This window comes from Physella acuta, unplaced genomic scaffold, assembly GCF_028476545.2.
Source record: "Physella acuta isolate Inbredline_101_S28 unplaced genomic scaffold, ASM2847654v3 ptg002336l, whole genome shotgun sequence".
In the NCBI taxonomy this organism is placed as follows: Eukaryota; Metazoa; Mollusca; class Gastropoda; family Physidae; genus Physella; species Physella acuta.
Genome location: NW_026733830.1, coordinates 45,930 through 67,192, shown reverse-complemented (window position 1 = coordinate 67,192; position 21,263 = coordinate 45,930). Strand labels below are relative to the sequence as shown.

General features: G+C 38.4%; 3 non-coding genes across 3 annotated transcripts; all 3 read left to right on the top strand.

The window, feature by feature from the left end:
• The first annotated feature begins 3,860 nt into the window (after window positions 1-3,860).
• Window positions 3,861-3,979, top strand: LOC131932983 (5S ribosomal RNA). Its single transcript, XR_009384781.1, has one exon. It is a non-coding gene; the product is annotated as a 5S ribosomal RNA (ribosomal RNA).
• An 8,165-nt stretch (window positions 3,980-12,144) lies between these two features.
• LOC131932982 (5S ribosomal RNA) lies at window positions 12,145-12,263 on the top strand. Its single transcript, XR_009384780.1, has one exon. It is a non-coding gene; the product is annotated as a 5S ribosomal RNA (ribosomal RNA).
• Window positions 12,264-20,428: 8,165 nt separating this feature from the next.
• Window positions 20,429-20,547, top strand: LOC131932981 (5S ribosomal RNA). The gene has a single exon (XR_009384779.1). It is a non-coding gene; the product is annotated as a 5S ribosomal RNA (ribosomal RNA).
• The last annotated feature ends 716 nt before the right edge of the window (window positions 20,548-21,263 follow it).

The following is a 21,263-nucleotide window of genomic DNA, read 5'->3' as shown; positions in this document are numbered from 1 at the left end:
GCCATGTTACAGTTTTTTTTTTTTGTTTAGTCATTCTTTTCTTTAATAAGTAGAGATAGATATACATACATACATAGGCCTACATAGTAATATGCCTATCCCAACAACTGCACACACTATTCTCTTAACACATTTCATGCTAATTCTATCCTTTAAACTAGACATAAAAAGGCCACATACTTATTACTGGGTGGCTCCTTTTTTTTAAAAACACTATTTCATTCTGCATCTCACACAGGGCATCAGCACACCTCTATGCATATCATTTATTGTGTGTTGTTTGGCATAGATCCAAGGGATGAATGGGATTTAATAGTTTTAATTCAGATTATAAGGCTGGCTGTTGTAATAGGAATTATTAGCCAACACTTTGATTCTTATCACCAGTGCTAACTGCCATTTTCATTACAATACATCCATTCTGGTGGGTTGGTTTTTTTCTGTCTTCATTATATATGTTGAACATAACTGTGTGAGTGTGGCTTTTGGTGTTTTTATTATTTTTGTTTTTCTTTCATTAAAGCTACCATGTCAGATTGCTAAGGCATGCATCTGCCACCATTTGTTCACTGATATACTTTTTTCCTACTACCATCATATCATATGATTCTTTTGGTTTTGTCTTTTGCTAGGCCTGGCTTGAAAATGAGTTGGTTACACTTCTGCACAACATACATTCTCTTTAACAAGACAAAACAACAATTAAATACTCTGAACTTTTTTTTTTTATTATCATATATATACTTTTTTTTTTTTCAAAATACAGAAAATAAAAAATAACATGAGCTCAAGTACACAGCTTTCAAGAAGTTCATGGTTTTCTTTGCCAGCCTGCACAATGATTTCAGCACAGATTAAATTTAAACAATCAAAAGGAGGTTGATCTCTTACCGGCTGACGAGAAAGTTTGCGCAGAAGCATCATTTCTTAAGCCCCTGGTCAGTTGGAGTTGTAAAATGATGAGGTTTTCTTAACATTTGCCCTGGGGCATACATTTATGGTCCTGGTACTAGTTCTATACTGACAAGGATTCTTTCAAAGCAACTTGAGCCCAAAGGGAAGTATTTATATGCCTGCAACATAGCTGTGATTAATAAAGAATGAATTTCAATGCAAAAAATAATAATTTGAATCCCTGCAAGCTCCTTTCACATAAACCAGAGAGAAAAAAATGTATGCCAGTCTATAACATATACAATATAAATAAATTAGATTGAATATAAAGATTTTTTTTATTCCTCTCATTAGTTCAACCCTTCTCTTTTTATATAAACACCCAAGGCAGACGCTTGAGTAAATTAATATCCTTCCATATATTATAGAAGCATAAATAAATATGTGTAAAAAGTATTTCATATATGTATATATTTTTTTAAATATATATATATATATATATATATATATATTTTTATATATATATTTATTTATAATGTAAAAATATTGAATATATATACATAGACGAATATTGTATATATGTCTATATATACGTATGTATATATATGCATGTTTTGTGTATATATATATATATATATTTACATGTGTGTCTAAATGTATATTCATTGAATATATATTTGAATGTATATTCAAATATATATATTTGAGTGTAGACGAAAGACGCTCAAGTAAAATAATATCCTTCAGAATATTATAATTATAAGTTTTTTTCTTCTACCCCAGCAAACAGAAGGATATATATATACACACATATATATAATTTATATTTACAAATATATATTATATAAGAATTAATATATATATTCATAATACATATATATATATATATAATATATATATATATATATATATATATATATAAGTATATATATATATATATATATGTATAAATAAATAAGTTATATATATAGATATATTCATATATAATGTATTTATTATGTAAATATATGTATATATCAGTGTGCGTATATAAAGGTATGTATATATGTTCAAATATATTTATTTGTTTGTTCGGATACATATATATCTGTTGTGTGTATTAAATTGCGCTCTTCTGTCAGTTTTTTCATTTGACGACAGTCGGTTAAGGTACTGGCCCCAGCCTAAAGATATTAGTAGAGTCTTCATAATGTGATGCCATGGGCTAGCAAAAAATAAATGAAGAAAAATCACATAGCAGGACAAATTGACATTTTACATGCTTTCAAACTTAAACTGAAATCAGAAAATGATGTGAAATTCATCTTGTGTATATAGAAAAATAAGCATTGTGCCAAAATCCTAATCATTGGTATTAAAAATGACATCAGCTTAATTTAAAAACTGGAAATTGTTTTGCCCTGCCGGATGAGATACCGGTAGCAGACACAGGGTTCCAGGCTGATGAAAGAAAGCGGTATACTTAAAGACAAAAGAATACCCTGTGTTAAAGCGGAACCAGCTAAGATTAAAGCTTAAAGTAAAGGCCTGCCCTGTCGCAGAATGTTAAAGTGGCCGGTGAAAGATCCCCGCGCCAGGCTAAAAGCAAGCTGTACACTTATTACTTAACGAGGGCTTCTTCAGGTCTTGTCTGTAGGACAATTCAGTCACAATAACAGGCAGACCAGGCCAGCCCTGGATATAAGCTAATTCATTTTATGCGCTGCTTCGACAGTCAATGAATATGGAGCTGCGGTCAGACTTTCAAACAAACCGCCTGAGTATTTAAAATGGGAAACAATATTTATTAATATTATCACCAACTAGATCTAGATTATATAGGCTACAAGGAAACCCAGAACCAGACTGGAAAGAAGTAAATTTACTCCCACTAATGATGACTTATCACTAATACTAATAATTAAAAAAAATGTTTAAAAAAATTAATTGCTCAAACCTAATAATCATTACAATCAAGCATCAAGTCTGATAGCCAACATTGGACCTAAAATCTAGATCTATTAGTTTTTACTGAACTAAATCTTATGTTATTTACTAATAATTACTAATGCATTTAATTATTAATACCTAGGCTACTCATTCCTACAGAATCTAGAAATTCTAGATCTAGACTCTAGAGAAATACTGGCGTCCCAGGCCAACCTAACCTTTTAAGCAACATCCTTAATTAGCATTTAATTAACCATGGATCGCCTGCCTTTTTTTTTTCACCGTGAAATTATTATTGTAATTTTTGAAACAGTATTTTGAATAGATCTACCCTCCTGTTTATATTATTTTAGTTAAGCTAGAGCGTTAGATCTAGAATTCTAGATCGTCGCCTAGTTGCGTGTTTTAAAATGAAGCCAGAATATTAATAGACTGAAAATAAATGTGCCAGTTGTCGTGGGAAAAGGTTAAAAGAATAATTAATAAATGAAAAGCATTGAACTATTTCTCAAACATTAAATTAGTAGACTTGTAGGCGGCTAGATCTAGATCTATGTGATGAGTTGGATTAAAATTGAATGAATTCGTGCAGAATGTTTCGGAAGGAGTGAGTGAGCGGGAGACCCAAAAAAGTTAAAGTATCGCCTTTCCGATAGATCATTTCACATGAAAGCGATAGTTAAAGGACAGGTCGGATGCAGGGGGCACCTGGTTTTCTGATTTTAGTCAAGGAAAATGGGGAAAATGTATTTATTTTGTATTTTACAACGCGCGATGCTCGAAAATTAGTAGCTCAGGGAAGTCTACCGGTGGTTACCGCCTCAGGTTAAAAATAGCGACCAATGGCTGTAGAGGGAAAAAAAGGCACATAGTATTCGATATTAAAACAATGTTTCGCTTTTGTGGAGATTTAGGGCGTTTTTTATTATTGAAATAATATGAGGAAAGCAGTGAAATCATTATTGTAGCCAGAAAAGGACGAATAACTGCTGATTTCGTTTGAGTATATTTATAAGCCCCAATTTTCTCACACAGATGTCTACGGCCATACCACGTTGAAAATACCGGTTCTCGTCCGATCACCGCAGTCAAGCAACGTCGGGCGTGGTTAGTACTTAGATGGGTGACCGCTTGGGAACACCACGTGTTGTAGACTTTTTTTCATCTTTTGTCTTTTATTTTTTGCCCCACTGGACACCTATTCTTACCACCTGCACTCTTTCCTAAGTTCACCACATACCTGTGAACACTTTTGTAATATCGAAATATTTTTTGTTTGTTTCTTTTGTGCCTTCACGGTAGGCTACCTCGATCCTACCCACCCATGGAAACAAACCCCTTAAAAACCAACAAAGGAAAGATGACCACTCTGCCCAAATTAAATAAATAAACTAAGTAGGCTACAACCTAATAATTAGAAGTAACTCAGTAAGTTAAATAAGGGGTAGGTATGGAAAACATTCGTGTAGGGGTTACAACCACTCGAGCTAATTCGGAAACGTATGGGTGGCCCTAATAAGGGCCGGATGGGTAGAACAAATGGGTGGTCCTGGGTTGAGTTTAACCGCCGAAGCCGTACAGGGTGCGACCTTGACGTTTCAGAGCATAGACGACATCCATAGCAGTGACGGTCTTCCTCTTGGCGTGCTCAGTGTAGGTGACGGCATCACGGATGACATTTTCAAGGAACACCTTGAGGACACCTCTGGTTTCTTCGTAGATCAGACCAGAGATACGTTTGACACCACCTCTGCGAGCAAGACGACGGATGGCTGGCTTGGTGATACCTTGGATGTTATCACGCAACACCTTCCTGTGACGCTTGGCGCCTCCTTTGCCGAGTCCCTTACCACCTTTGCCTCGGCCAGACATATTGAATTTTTCTTCTTTGTTGATGAAGGAGTGTTCGAAAAACGCCGTCTGCAGAGAAACTCGCTCCTTATATACGGTCCTGGGCTCGAGTTCGTTCAATATGGCGGACACCGCCCAACCAAAAGCGGTCGGCGAATGAGCCAGCCAATGAAAAAGCAGCTTGCCGTGTCGACTGGAATGTTGCTGGCTTGTCGGCTAACGGTGTCGTTTTCAAAGTCATTTTTTCACCTATTCTGCTATGCGACCCTTGGATAAAAAATAAAGAGTTTCATTGCCCACACGTGTAGGCATAGAAAAGATCCACGTTTGTCATGTTAAAATATGATATTAGACGTTATTTTCACCGTTTTGTGCGAATAAAACTGAAATATTTCCCTACACCTAATTATGCGAGTACGAGCGAGCTCATTATGCGAGTACGAGAGAATCTCGAACGCTGATTGGTCGAGTACGAACGAAATAATATTCTCGTACTCCGCTCCGTACTCGCAGTGGTTTGTTTACATCGTGAAACGAATAGGTTAGTTAGGCTTCTAATAATTAAATAATCTATGGCGTGTAGTCGTTAAGAATAATTTCTGCTCTCCGATTAAGATCTAGATATCTAGCTCTAACCCTAAAGGGTTTTTCTTTTTTTTTTTTTATATATATATTTTAAAAAGCAATGGATAGGGTGGTGGGTGGGTGAAAGAAAAATATAAAATTTATTCTCTCCTTTCTTCACATTTGAGATAAATAAAACAATATCAACAGCATGCATACACGAATTCAAATAGCAATGTGATGTGTGAGTTGAATTAAAGAGATAAATGAATAGAACCTATCTCCCGCATCCCCCAGAATAATACTAATAGATGTAGTAGTAGTAGTAGTAGTAGAGTGGCAGACATGGGCAGGGGGTGTAGTGGGTGGGTGGGTGGAAACTCGTGAGGTGGGGGACCTTCACTGCTAATCTGAACGTTGTCAGGTGGTCCTAAAAAGGACCTTGGTTGAGGACAGGGGGTGGTGGTTTGGGCTTAAAAGAAACCTCTTAAGCACGCTCACCACGGATACGTCTGGCTAGCTGGATGTCCTTGGGCATGATGGTGACACGCTTGGCGTGGATGGCGCACAGGTTGGTGTCTTCAAACAGACCGACGAGGTAAGCCTCGCTAGCCTCCTGCAGGGCCATGACAGCGGAGCTCTGGAAGCGAAGGTCAGTCTTGAAGTCCTGGGCGATTTCTCTGACCAGGCGCTGGAATGGCAGCTTGCGAATGAGCAGCTCAGTGCTCTTCTGGTAACGACGGATTTCTCTCAGGGCGACGGTTCCAGGCCTGTAACGATGGGGCTTCTTAACACCGCCGGTGGCTGGTGCTGACTTTCTGGCGGCTTTGGTGGCCAGCTGTTTACGTGGGGCTTTGCCTCCAGTAGATTTTCGGGCGGTTTGTTTGGTACGAGCCATCTTTTTTTTTTTGAATGATCTTAACTGACTGTTAAGGAAATGCGGCAGCTCAGCGCTGCTGGCCCTTTTATAACCGTCCGCCAAACCCTTAGCGCAACGAAGCTCTCCCATTGGACGAGTACGAGTTTAACGACGCTGATTGGCCAGTAGCAGCCACACAACGTTGAGACAGCGTCGACATAGCAGATTATTTTTAGACACGGTATCCAGCCGAGCGATCTATTAATAGCAGACAGGGCCGATAACACAAAATATTCTTCGTTCAAATGAAATCCTTGGTTGTGCCGCTTGTCAATGGAATCCGGTGTGTTTGCTTCTGTCGTCTTCAATGAATTATGAATGTGTGTGTGAGTGATTAGAAAAGAACCCAACATAGACTGCCTGAAACAATTTAGATCTAGACCTAGTCTATAGACCTAGGTAGATATTCTGACCCGATTCGACCGCCCGATCGGCGGTATTTACACAGTGTGTAAATAAATGAGGGGGAAGGATTAATAAAAACATATTTGGTTTTAAAAAGAAGAAGATATAAAATAAAAAGGGTAGACTAGCGGTAGGTTAAAGAATAGAATTTTAAAATAACGACCACCCTTATTTGTTGTAGACAGGGGTTAAACGGAGCACATTTAAAGAAAAATAGATTCTATTTTCATTTGTATCTATGAACGAATACCCCTAAAATATGTCCAGTTACTACTATTAATATGACCGCCCCCTCCCTGTTCTGCTCGTGTAAACCAGTGTAAGTATTATACATCTATAATAATGATCTCATACTGCTAGTGATTGACATGTTGATACGTTATTAATAAAGTTTGAAACAAGTAGGGTAGGGTAGGGTAGGGTAGGAAAACTCGATTTTTGTTCATTGACACACAACGAAAGCTAATTGGGTAAACTTTGGTTGTCCTGAAAAGGACAGTAGTAGGCTAGGTGGACAGTGGGCAGCAGGGTGACACTGTTTAGCTCTTGCCACCGGGTGTCTTCTGTGACTTCTTGGGCAGAAGCACGGCCTGGATGTTGGGGAGGACACCACCCTGGGCGATGGTGACACCCGACAAAAGTTTGTTCAACTCTTCGTCGTTACGGATGGCCAGCTGGAGGTGACGAGGAATGATTCTTGTCTTCTTGTTGTCTCTGGCAGCGTTGCCGGCCAACTCGAGCACTTCAGCGGCCAAATACTCGAGGACGGCGGCTAGGTAGACTGGGGCACCAGCACCGACACGCTCAGCATAGTTTCCTTTCCTCAACAGACGATGAATACGTCCGACTGGGAATTGAAGGCCTGCCCTGGAGGAGCGAGACTTGGACTTTCCCTTGACTTTACCGCCTTTACCACGTCCGGACATTGTGAGTTGGTTAGGAGCGAGAAGAAATACAGCGACTAACAGCGATACGGCTGCAGGCGATGAATGAAGACTTAACGGCGAGATCGGCCCTTTTATACGAAACGGCGAGGAAATCCGTTCGTCACCAAGCGAGCGTTCTGATTGGCTGCGCAGCGGCTTGGCGTTCGTACTCGTACTCGTACTCTCCAAATTTCCTCGCCGTTTCATATAAAAGGGCGGCCGGCGGTCGGTTCGCCTCATTTCTGTTCAAGCCATTGAAAAGAAAACAACATGCCACCTAAAGTTTCTTCCAAGGGAGCCAAGAAGGCCGGTAAGGCTAAAGCCGTACGCACCGGTGACAAGAAAAAGAAGAGGAGGAGAAAGGAAAGCTACAGCATCTACATTTACAAAGTCTTGAAGCAGGTGCACCCTGACACTGGCATTTCCTCCAAGGCCATGTCCATCATGAACTCCTTCGTCAACGACATCTTTGAGCGCATTTCAGCTGAAGCCAGCCGTCTTGCCCACTACAACAAGCGCAGCACCATCACCTCCAGGGAGATCCAGACCGCTGTCCGTCTCCTCCTGCCCGGTGAGCTGGCCAAACACGCCGTCAGTGAAGGCACCAAGGCTGTCACCAAGTACACCACCAGCAAATAAACACAACAGCAAACAACCACCTGGCTTGCTTGTTGTGGCTCTACTACTCGGCCCTTTTCAGGGCCTCCACCCATTCCCAATTAGCTCGGTTTGGTTTACATTGAACGAGTTTTCCCTCCCTCCCTCATCCACCCACCCACTCTGTGTAGCTGCCATGTTACAGTTTTTTTTTTTTGTTTAGTCATTCTTTTCTTTAATAAGTAGAGATAGATATACATACATACATAGGCCTACATAGTAATATGCCTATCCCAACAACTGCACACACTATTCTCTTAACACATTTCATGCTAATTCTATCCTTTAAACTAGACATAAAAAGGCCACATACTTATTACTGGGTGGCTCCTTTTTTTTAAAAACACTATTTCATTCTGCATCTCACACAGGGCATCAGCACACCTCTATGCATATCATTTATTGTGTGTTGTTTGGCATAGATCCAAGGGATGAATGGGATTTAATAGTTTTAATTCAGATTATAAGGCTGGCTGTTGTAATAGGAATTATTAGCCAACACTTTGATTCTTATCACCAGTGCTAACTGCCATTTTCATTACAATACATCCATTCTGGTGGGTTGGTTTTTTTCTGTCTTCATTATATATGTTGAACATAACTGTGTGAGTGTGGCTTTTGGTGTTTTTATTATTTTTGTTTTTCTTTCATTAAAGCTACCATGTCAGATTGCTAAGGCATGCATCTGCCACCATTTGTTCACTGATATACTTTTTTCCTACTACCATCATATCATATGATTCTTTTGGTTTTGTCTTTTGCTAGGCCTGGCTTGAAAATGAGTTGGTTACACTTCTGCACAACATACATTCTCTTTAACAAGACAAAACAACAATTAAATACTCTGAACTTTTTTTTTTTATTATCATATATATACTTTTTTTTTTTTCAAAATACAGAAAATAAAAAATAACATGAGCTCAAGTACACAGCTTTCAAGAAGTTCATGGTTTTCTTTGCCAGCCTGCACAATGATTTCAGCACAGATTAAATTTAAACAATCAAAAGGAGGTTGATCTCTTACCGGCTGACGAGAAAGTTTGCGCAGAAGCATCATTTCTTAAGCCCCTGGTCAGTTGGAGTTGTAAAATGATGAGGTTTTCTTAACATTTGCCCTGGGGCATACATTTATGGTCCTGGTACTAGTTCTATACTGACAAGGATTCTTTCAAAGCAACTTGAGCCCAAAGGGAAGTATTTATATGCCTGCAACATAGCTGTGATTAATAAAGAATGAATTTCAATGCAAAAAATAATAATTTGAATCCCTGCAAGCTCCTTTCACATAAACCAGAGAGAAAAAAATGTATGCCAGTCTATAACATATACAATATAAATAAATTAGATTGAATATAAAGATTTTTTTTATTCCTCTCATTAGTTCAACCCTTCTCTTTTTATATAAACACCCAAGGCAGACGCTTGAGTAAATTAATATCCTTCCATATATTATAGAAGCATAAATAAATATGTGTAAAAAGTATTTCATATATGTATATATTTTTTTAAATATATATATATATATATATATATATATATTTTTATATATATATTTATTTATAATGTAAAAATATTGAATATATATACATAGACGAATATTGTATATATGTCTATATATACGTATGTATATATATGCATGTTTTGTGTATATATATATATATATATTTACATGTGTGTCTAAATGTATATTCATTGAATATATATTTGAATGTATATTCAAATATATATATTTGAGTGTAGACGAAAGACGCTCAAGTAAAATAATATCCTTCAGAATATTATAATTATAAGTTTTTTTCTTCTACCCCAGCAAACAGAAGGATATATATATACACACATATATATAATTTATATTTACAAATATATATTATATAAGAATTAATATATATATTCATAATACATATATATTATATATATATATATATATATATATATATATATATATATATATAAGTATATATATATATATATATATGTATAAATAAATAAGTTATATATATAGATATATTCATATATAATGTATTTATTATGTAAATATATGTATATATCAGTGTGCGTATATAAAGGTATGTATATATGTTCAAATATATTTATTTGTTTGTTCGGATACATATATATCTGTTGTGTGTATTAAATTGCGCTCTTCTGTCAGTTTTTTCATTTGACGACAGTCGGTTAAGGTACTGGCCCCAGCCTAAAGATATTAGTAGAGTCTTCATAATGTGATGCCATGGGCTAGCAAAAAATAAATGAAGAAAAATCACATAGCAGGACAAATTGACATTTTACATGCTTTCAAACTTAAACTGAAATCAGAAAATGATGTGAAATTCATCTTGTGTATATAGAAAAATAAGCATTGTGCCAAAATCCTAATCATTGGTATTAAAAATGACATCAGCTTAATTTAAAAACTGGAAATTGTTTTGCCCTGCCGGATGAGATACCGGTAGCAGACACAGGGTTCCAGGCTGATGAAAGAAAGCGGTATACTTAAAGACAAAAGAATACCCTGTGTTAAAGCGGAACCAGCTAAGATTAAAGCTTAAAGTAAAGGCCTGCCCTGTCGCAGAATGTTAAAGTGGCCGGTGAAAGATCCCCGCGCCAGGCTAAAAGCAAGCTGTACACTTATTACTTAACGAGGGCTTCTTCAGGTCTTGTCTGTAGGACAATTCAGTCACAATAACAGGCAGACCAGGCCAGCCCTGGATATAAGCTAATTCATTTTATGCGCTGCTTCGACAGTCAATGAATATGGAGCTGCGGTCAGACTTTCAAACAAACCGCCTGAGTATTTAAAATGGGAAACAATATTTATTAATATTATCACCAACTAGATCTAGATTATATAGGCTACAAGGAAACCCAGAACCAGACTGGAAAGAAGTAAATTTACTCCCACTAATGATGACTTATCACTAATACTAATAATTAAAAAAAATGTTTAAAAAAATTAATTGCTCAAACCTAATAATCATTACAATCAAGCATCAAGTCTGATAGCCAACATTGGACCTAAAATCTAGATCTATTAGTTTTTACTGAACTAAATCTTATGTTATTTACTAATAATTACTAATGCATTTAATTATTAATACCTAGGCTACTCATTCCTACAGAATCTAGAAATTCTAGATCTAGACTCTAGAGAAATACTGGCGTCCCAGGCCAACCTAACCTTTTAAGCAACATCCTTAATTAGCATTTAATTAACCATGGATCGCCTGCCTTTTTTTTTTCACCGTGAAATTATTATTGTAATTTTTGAAACAGTATTTTGAATAGATCTACCCTCCTGTTTATATTATTTTAGTTAAGCTAGAGCGTTAGATCTAGAATTCTAGATCGTCGCCTAGTTGCGTGTTTTAAAATGAAGCCAGAATATTAATAGACTGAAAATAAATGTGCCAGTTGTCGTGGGAAAAGGTTAAAAGAATAATTAATAAATGAAAAGCATTGAACTATTTCTCAAACATTAAATTAGTAGACTTGTAGGCGGCTAGATCTAGATCTATGTGATGAGTTGGATTAAAATTGAATGAATTCGTGCAGAATGTTTCGGAAGGAGTGAGTGAGCGGGAGACCCAAAAAAGTTAAAGTATCGCCTTTCCGATAGATCATTTCACATGAAAGCGATAGTTAAAGGACAGGTCGGATGCAGGGGGCACCTGGTTTTCTGATTTTAGTCAAGGAAAATGGGGAAAATGTATTTATTTTGTATTTTACAACGCGCGATGCTCGAAAATTAGTAGCTCAGGGAAGTCTACCGGTGGTTACCGCCTCAGGTTAAAAATAGCGACCAATGGCTGTAGAGGGAAAAAAAAGGCACATAGTATTCGATATTAAAACAATGTTTCGCTTTTGTGGAGATTTAGGGCGTTTTTTATTATTGAAATAATATGAGGAAAGCAGTGAAATCATTATTGTAGCCAGAAAAAGGACGAATAACTGCTGATTTCGTTTGAGTATATTTATAAGCCCCAATTTTCTCACACAGATGTCTACGGCCATACCACGTTGAAAATACCGGTTCTCGTCCGATCACCGCAGTCAAGCAACGTCGGGCGTGGTTAGTACTTAGATGGGTGACCGCTTGGGAACACCACGTGTTGTAGACTTTTTTTCATCTTTTGTCTTTTATTTTTTGCCCCACTGGACACCTATTCTTACCACCTGCACTCTTTCCTAAGTTCACCACATACCTGTGAACACTTTTGTAATATCGAAATATTTTTTGTTTGTTTCTTTTGTGCCTTCACGGTAGGCTACCTCGATCCTACCCACCCATGGAAACAAACCCCTTAAAAACCAACAAAGGAAAGATGACCACTCTGCCCAAATTAAATAAATAAACTAAGTAGGCTACAACCTAATAATTAGAAGTAACTCAGTAAGTTAAATAAGGGGTAGGTATGGAAAACATTCGTGTAGGGGTTACAACCACTCGAGCTAATTCGGAAACGTATGGGTGGCCCTAATAAGGGCCGGAATGGGTAGAACAAATGGGTGGTCCTGGGTTGAGTTTAACCGCCGAAGCCGTACAGGGTGCGACCTTGACGTTTCAGAGCATAGACGACATCCATAGCAGTGACGGTCTTCCTCTTGGCGTGCTCAGTGTAGGTGACGGCATCACGGATGACATTTTCAAGGAACACCTTGAGGACACCTCTGGTTTCTTCGTAGATCAGACCAGAGATACGTTTGACACCACCTCTGCGAGCAAGACGACGGATGGCTGGCTTGGTGATACCTTGGATGTTATCACGCAACACCTTCCTGTGACGCTTGGCGCCTCCTTTGCCGAGTCCCTTACCACCTTTGCCTCGGCCAGACATATTGAATTTTTCTTCTTTGTTGATGAAGGAGTGTTCGAAAAACGCCGTCTGCAGAGAAACTCGCTCCTTATATACGGTCCTGGGCTCGAGTTCGTTCAATATGGCGGACACCGCCCAACCAAAAGCGGTCGGCGAATGAGCCAGCCAATGAAAAAGCAGCTTGCCGTGTCGACTGGAATGTTGCTGGCTTGTCGGCTAACGGTGTCGTTTTCAAAGTCATTTTTTCACCTATTCTGCTATGCGACCCTTGGATAAAAAATAAAGAGTTTCATTGCCCACACGTGTAGGCATAGAAAAGATCCACGTTTGTCATGTTAAAATATGATATTAGACGTTATTTTCACCGTTTTGTGCGAATAAAACTGAAATATTTCCCTACACCTAATTATGCGAGTACGAGCGAGCTCATTATGCGAGTACGAGAGAATCTCGAACGCTGATTGGTCGAGTACGAACGAAATAATATTCTCGTACTCCGCTCCGTACTCGCAGTGGTTTGTTTACATCGTGAAACGAATAGGTTAGTTAGGCTTCTAATAATTAAATAATCTATGGCGTGTAGTCGTTAAGAATAATTTCTGCTCTCCGATTAAGATCTAGATATCTAGCTCTAACCCTAAAGGGTTTTTCTTTTTTTTTTTTTATATATATATTTTAAAAAGCAATGGATAGGGTGGTGGGTGGGTGAAAGAAAAATATAAAATTTATTCTCTCCTTTCTTCACATTTGAGATAAATAAAACAATATCAACAGCATGCATACACGAATTCAAATAGCAATGTGATGTGTGAGTTGAATTAAAGAGATAAATGAATAGAACCTATTTCCCGCATCCCCCAGAATAATACTAATAGATGTAGTAGTAGTAGTAGTAGTAGAGTGGCAGACAGTGGGCAGGGGGTGTAGTGGGTGGGTGGGTGGAAACTCGTGAGGTGGGGGACCTTCACTGCTAATCTGAACGTTGTCAGGTGGTCCTAAAAAGGACCTTGGTTGAGGACAGGGGGTGGTGGTTTGGGCTTAAAAGAAACCTCTTAAGCACGCTCACCACGGATACGTCTGGCTAGCTGGATGTCCTTGGGCATGATGGTGACACGCTTGGCGTGGATGGCGCACAGGTTGGTGTCTTCAAACAGACCGACGAGGTAAGCCTCGCTAGCCTCCTGCAGGGCCATGACAGCGGAGCTCTGGAAGCGAAGGTCAGTCTTGAAGTCCTGGGCGATTTCTCTGACCAGGCGCTGGAATGGCAGCTTGCGAATGAGCAGCTCAGTGCTCTTCTGGTAACGACGGATTTCTCTCAGGGCGACGGTTTCCAGGCCTGTAACGATGGGGCTTCTTAACACCGCCGGTGGCTGGTGCTGACTTTCTGGCGGCTTTGGTGGCCAGCTGTTTACGTGGGGCTTTGCCTCCAGTAGATTTTCGGGCGGTTTGTTTGGTACGAGCCATCTTTTTTTTTTTGAATGATCTTAACTGACTGTTAAGGAAATGCGGCAGCTCAGCGCTGCTGGCCCTTTTATAACCGTCCGCCAAACCCTTAGCGCAACGAAGCTCTCCCATTGGACGAGTACGAGTTTAACGACGCTGATTGGCCAGTAGCAGCCACACAACGTTGAGACAGCGTCGACATAGCAGATTATTTTTAGACACGGTATCCAGCCGAGCGATCTATTAATAGCAGACAGGGCCGATAACACAAAATATTCTTCGTTCAAATGAAATCCTTGGTTGTGCCGCTTGTCAATGGAATCCGGTGTGTTTGCTTCTGTCGTCTTCAATGAATTATGAATGTGTGTGTGAGTGATTAGAAAAGAACCCAACATAGACTGCCTGAAACAATTTAGATCTAGACCTAGTCTATAGACCTAGGTAGATATTCTGACCCGATTCGACCGCCCGATCGGCGGTATTTACACAGTGTGTAAATAAATGAGGGGGAAGGATTAATAAAAACATATTTGGTTTTAAAAAGAAGAAGATATAAAATAAAAAGGGTAGACTAGCGGTAGGTTAAAGAATAGAATTTTAAAATAACGACCACCCTTATTTGTTGTAGACAGGGGTTAAACGGAGCACATTTAAAGAAAAATAGATTCTATTTTCATTTGTATCTATGAACGAATACCCCTAAAATATGTCCAGTTACTACTATTAATATGACCGCCCCCTCCCTGTTCTGCTCGTGTAAACCAGTGTAAGTATTATACATCTATAATAATGATCTCATACTGCTAGTGATTGACATGTTGATACGTTATTAATAAAGTTTGAAACAAGTAGGGTAGGGTAGGGTAGGGTAGGAAAACTCGATTTTTGTTCATTGACACACAACGAAAGCTAATTGGGTAAACTTTGGTTGTCCTGAAAAGGACAGTAGTAGGCTAGGTGGACAGTGGGCAGCAGGGTGACACTGTTTAGCTCTTGCCACCGGGTGTCTTCTGTGACTTCTTGGGCAGAAGCACGGCCTGGATGTTGGGGAGGACACCACCCTGGGCGATGGTGACACCCGACAAAAGTTTGTTCAACTCTTCGTCGTTACGGATGGCCAGCTGGAGGTGACGAGGAATGATTCTTGTCTTCTTGTTGTCTCTGGCAGCGTTGCCGGCCAACTCGAGCACTTCAGCGGCCAAATACTCGAGGACGGCGGCTAGGTAGACTGGGGCACCAGCACCGACACGCTCAGCATAGTTTCCTTTCCTCAACAGACGATGAATACGTCCGACTGGGAATTGAAGGCCTGCCCTGGAGGAGCGAGACTTGGACTTTCCCTTGACTTTACCGCCTTTACCACGTCCGGACATTGTGAGTTGGTTAGGAGCGAGAAGAAATACAGCGACTAACAGCGATACGGCTGCAGGCGATGAATGAAGACTTAACGGCGAGATCGGCCCTTTTATACGAAACGGCGAGGAAATCCGTTCGTCACCAAGCGAGCGTTCTGATTGGCTGCGCAGCGGCTTGGCGTTCGTACTCGTACTCGTACTCTCCAAATTTCCTCGCCGTTTCATATAAAAGGGCGGCCGGCGGTCGGTTCGCCTCATTTCTGTTCAAGCCATTGAAAAGAAAACAACATGCCACCTAAAGTTTCTTCCAAGGGAGCCAAGAAGGCCGGTAAGGCTAAAGCCGTACGCACCGGTGACAAGAAAAAGAAGAGGAGGAGAAAGGAAAGCTACAGCATCTACATTTACAAAGTCTTGAAGCAGGTGCACCCTGACACTGGCATTTCCTCCAAGGCCATGTCCATCATGAACTCCTTCGTCAACGACATCTTTGAGCGCATTTCAGCTGAAGCCAGCCGTCTTGCCCACTACAACAAGCGCAGCACCATCACCTCCAGGGAGATCCAGACCGCTGTCCGTCTCCTCCTGCCCGGTGAGCTGGCCAAACACGCCGTCAGTGAAGGCACCAAGGCTGTCACCAAGTACACCACCAGCAAATAAACACAACAGCAAACAACCACCTGGCTTGCTTGTTGTGGCTCTACTACTCGGCCCTTTTCAGGGCCTCCACCCATTCCCAATTAGCTCGGTTTGGTTTACATTGAACGAGTTTTCCCTCCCTCCCTCATCCACCCACCCACTCTGTGTAGCTGCCATGTTACAGTTTTTTTTTTTTGTTTAGTCATTCTTTTCTTTAATAAGTAGAGATAGATATACATACATACATAGGCCTACATAGTAATATGCCTATCCCAACAACTGCACACACTATTCTCTTAACACATTTCATGCTAATTCTATCCTTTAAACTAGACATAAAAAGGCCACATACTTATTACTGGGTGGCTCCTTTTTTTTAAAAACACTATTTCATTCTGCATCTCACACAGGGCATCAGCACACCTCTATGCATATCATTTATTGTGTGTTGTTTGGCATAGATCCAAGGGATGAATGGGATTTAATAGTTTTAATTCAGATTATAAGGCTGGCTGTTGTAATAGGAATTATTAGCCAACACTTTGATTCTTATCACCAGTGCTAACTGCCATTTTCATTACAATACATCCATTCTGGTGGGTTGGTTTTTTTCTGTCTTCATTATATATGTTGAACATAACTGTGTGAGTGTGGCTTTTGGTGTTTTTATTATTTTTGTTTTTCTTTCATTAAAGCTACCATGTCAGATTGCTAAGGCATGCATCTGCCACCATTTGTTCACTGATATACTTTTTTCCTACTACCATCATATCATATGATTCTTTTGGTTTTGTCTTTTGCTAGGCCTGGCTTGAAAATGAGTTGGTTACACTTCTGCACAACATACATTCTCTTTAACAAGACAAAACAACAATTAAATACTCTGAACTTTTTTTTTTTATTATCATATATATACTTTTTTTTTTTTTCAAAATACAGAAAATAAAAAATAACATGAGCTCAAGTACACAGCTTTCAAGAAGTTCATGGTTTTCTTTGCCAGCCTGCACAATGATTTCAGCACAGATTAAATTTAAACAATCAAAAGGAGGTTGATCTCTTACCGGCTGACGAGAAAGTTTGCGCAGAAGCATCATTTCTTAAGCCCCTGGTCAGTTGGAGTTGTAAAATGATGAGGTTTTCTTAACATTTGCCCTGGGGCATACATTTATGGTCCTGGTACTAGTTCTATACTGACAAGGATTCTTTCAAAGCAACTTGAGCCCAAAGGGAAGTATTTATATGCCTGCAACATAGCTGTGATTAATAAAGAATGAATTTCAATGCAAAAAATAATAATTTGAATCCCTGCAAGCTCCTTTCACATAAACCAGAGAGAAAAAAATGTATGCCAGTCTATAACATATACAATATAAATAAATTAGATTGAATATAAAGATTTTTTTTATTCCTCTCATTAGTTCAACCCTTCTCTTTTTATATAAACACCCAAGGCAGACGCTTGAGTAAATTAATATCCTTCCATATATTATAGAAGCATAAATAAATATGTGTAAAAAGTATTTCATATATGTATATATTTTTTTAAATATATATATATATATATATATATATATATTTTTATATATATATTTATTTATAATGTAAAAATATTGAATATATATACATAGACGAATATTGTATATATGTCTATATATACGTATGTATATATATGCATGTTTTGTGTATATATATATATATATATTTACATGTGTGTCTAAATGTATATTCATTGAATATATATTTGAATGTATATTCAAATATATATATTTGAGTGTAGACGAAAGACGCTCAAGTAAAATAATATCCTTCAGAATATTATAATTATAAGTTTTTTTTCTTCTACCCCAGCAAACAGAAGGATATATATATACACACATATATATAATTTATATTTACAAATATATATTATATAAGAATTAATATATATATTCATAATACATATATATATATATATATATATATATATATATATATATATATATATATAAGTATATGTATATATATATATATGTATAAATAAATAAGTTATATATATAGATATATTCATATATAATGTATTTATTATGTAAATATATGTATATATCAGTGTGCGTATATAAAGGTATGTATATATGTTCAAATATATTTATTTGTTTGTTCGGATACATATATATCTGTTGTGTGTATTAAATTGCGCTCTTCTGTCAGTTTTTTCATTTGACGACAGTCGGTTAAGGTACTGGCCCCAGCCTAAAGATATTAGTAGAGTCTTCATAATGTGATGCCATGGGCTAGCAAAAAATAAATGAAGAAAAATCACATAGCAGGACAAATTGACATTTTACATGCTTTCAAACTTAAACTGAAATCAGAAAATGATGTGAAATTCATCTTGTGTATATAGAAAAATAAGCATTGTGCCAAAATCCTAATCATTGGTATTAAAAATGACATCAGCTTAATTTAAAAACTGGAAATTGTTTTGCCCTGCCGGATGAGATACCGGTAGCAGACACAGGGTTCCAGGCTGATGAAAGAAAGCGGTATACTTAAAGACAAAAGAATACCCTGTGTTAAAGCGGAACCAGCTAAGATTAAAGCTTAAAGTAAAGGCCTGCCCTGTCGCAGAATGTTAAAGTGGCCGGTGAAAGATCCCCGCGCCAGGCTAAAAGCAAGCTGTACACTTATTACTTAACGAGGGCTTCTTCAGGTCTTGTCTGTAGGACAATTCAGTCACAATAACAGGCAGACCAGGCCAGCCCTGGATATAAGCTAATTCATTTTATGCGCTGCTTCGACAGTCAATGAATATGGAGCTGCGGTCAGACTTTCAAACAAACCGCCTGAGTATTTAAAATGGGAAACAATATTTATTAATATTATCACCAACTAGATCTAGATTATATAGGCTACAAGGAAACCCAGAACCAGACTGGAAAGAAGTAAATTTACTCCCACTAATGATGACTTATCACTAATACTAATAATTAAAAAAAATGTTTAAAAAAATTAATTGCTCAAACCTAATAATCATTACAATCAAGCATCAAGTCTGATAGCCAACATTGGACCTAAAATCTAGATCTATTAGTTTTTACTGAACTAAATCTTATGTTATTTACTAATAATTACTAATGCATTTAATTATTAATACCTAGGCTACTCATTCCTACAGAATCTAGAAATTCTAGATCTAGACTCTAGAGAAATACTGGCGTCCCAGGCCAACCTAACCTTTTAAGCAACATCCTTAATTAGCATTTAATTAACCATGGATCGCCTGCCTTTTTTTTTTCACCGTGAAATTATTATTGTAATTTTTGAAACAGTATTTTGAATAGATCTACCCTCCTGTTTATATTATTTTAGTTAAGCTAGAGCGTTAGATCTAGAATTCTAGATCGTCGCCTAGTTGCGTGTTTTAAAATGAAGCCAGAATATTAATAGACTGAAAATAAATGTGCCAGTTGTCGTGGGAAAAGGTTAAAAGAATAATTAATAAATGAAAAGCATTGAACTATTTCTCAAACATTAAATTAGTAGACTTGTAGGCGGCTAGATCTAGATCTATGTGATGAGTTGGATTAAAATTGAATGAATTCGTGCAGAATGTTTCGGAAGGAGTGAGTGAGCGGGAGACCCAAAAAAGTTAAAGTATCGCCTTTCCGATAGATCATTTCACATGAAAGCGATAGTTAAAGGACAGGTCGGATGCAGGGGGCACCTGGTTTTCTGATTTTAGTCAAGGAAAATGGGGAAAATGTATTTATTTTGTATTTTACAACGCGCGATGCTCGAAAATTAGTAGCTCAGGGAAGTCTACCGGTGGTTACCGCCTCAGGTTAAAAATAGCGACCAATGGCTGTAGAGGGAAAAAAAGGCACATAGTATTCGATATTAAAACAATGTTTCGCTTTTGTGGAGATTTAGGGCGTTTTTTATTATTGAAATAATATGAGGAAAGCAGTGAAATCATTATTGTAGCCAGAAAAGGACGAATAACTGCTGATTTCGTTTGAGTATATTTATAAGCCCCAATTTTCTCACACAGATGTCTACGGCCATACCACGTTGAAAATACCGGTTCTCGTCCGATCACCGCAGTCAAGCAACGTCGGGCGTGGTTAGTACTTAGATGGGTGACCGCTTGGGAACACCACGTGTTGTAGACTTTTTTTCATCTTTTGTCTTTTATTTTTTGCCCCACTGGACACCTATTCTTACCACCTGCACTCTTTCCTAAGTTCACCACATACCTGTGAACACTTTTGTAATATCGAAATATTTTTTGTTTGTTTCTTTTGTGCCTTCACGGTAGGCTACCTCGATCCTACCCACCCATGGAAACAAACCCCTTAAAAACCAACAAAGGAAAGATGACCACTCTGCCCAAATTAAATAAATAAACTAAGTAGGCTACAACCTAATAATTAGAAGTAACTCAGTAAGTTAAATAAGGGGTAGGTATGGAAAACATTCGTGTAGGGGTTACAACCACTCGAGCTAATTCGGAAACGTATGGGTGGCCCTAATAAGGGCCGGATGGGTAGAACAAATGGGTGGTCCTGGGTTGAGTTTAACCGCCGAAGCCGTACAGGGTGCGACCTTGACGTTTCAGAGCATAGACGACATCCATAGCAGTGACGGTCTTCCTCTTGGCGTGCTCAGTGTAGGTGACGGCATCACGGATGACATTTTCAAGGAACACCTTGAGGACACCTCTGGTTTCTTCGTAGATCAGACCAGAGATACGTTTGACACCACCTCTGCGAGCAAGACGACGGATGGCTGGCTTGGTGATACCTTGGATGTTATCACGCAACACCTTCCTGTGACGCTTGGCGCCTCCTTTGCCGAGTCCCTTACCACCTTTGCCTCGGCCAGACAT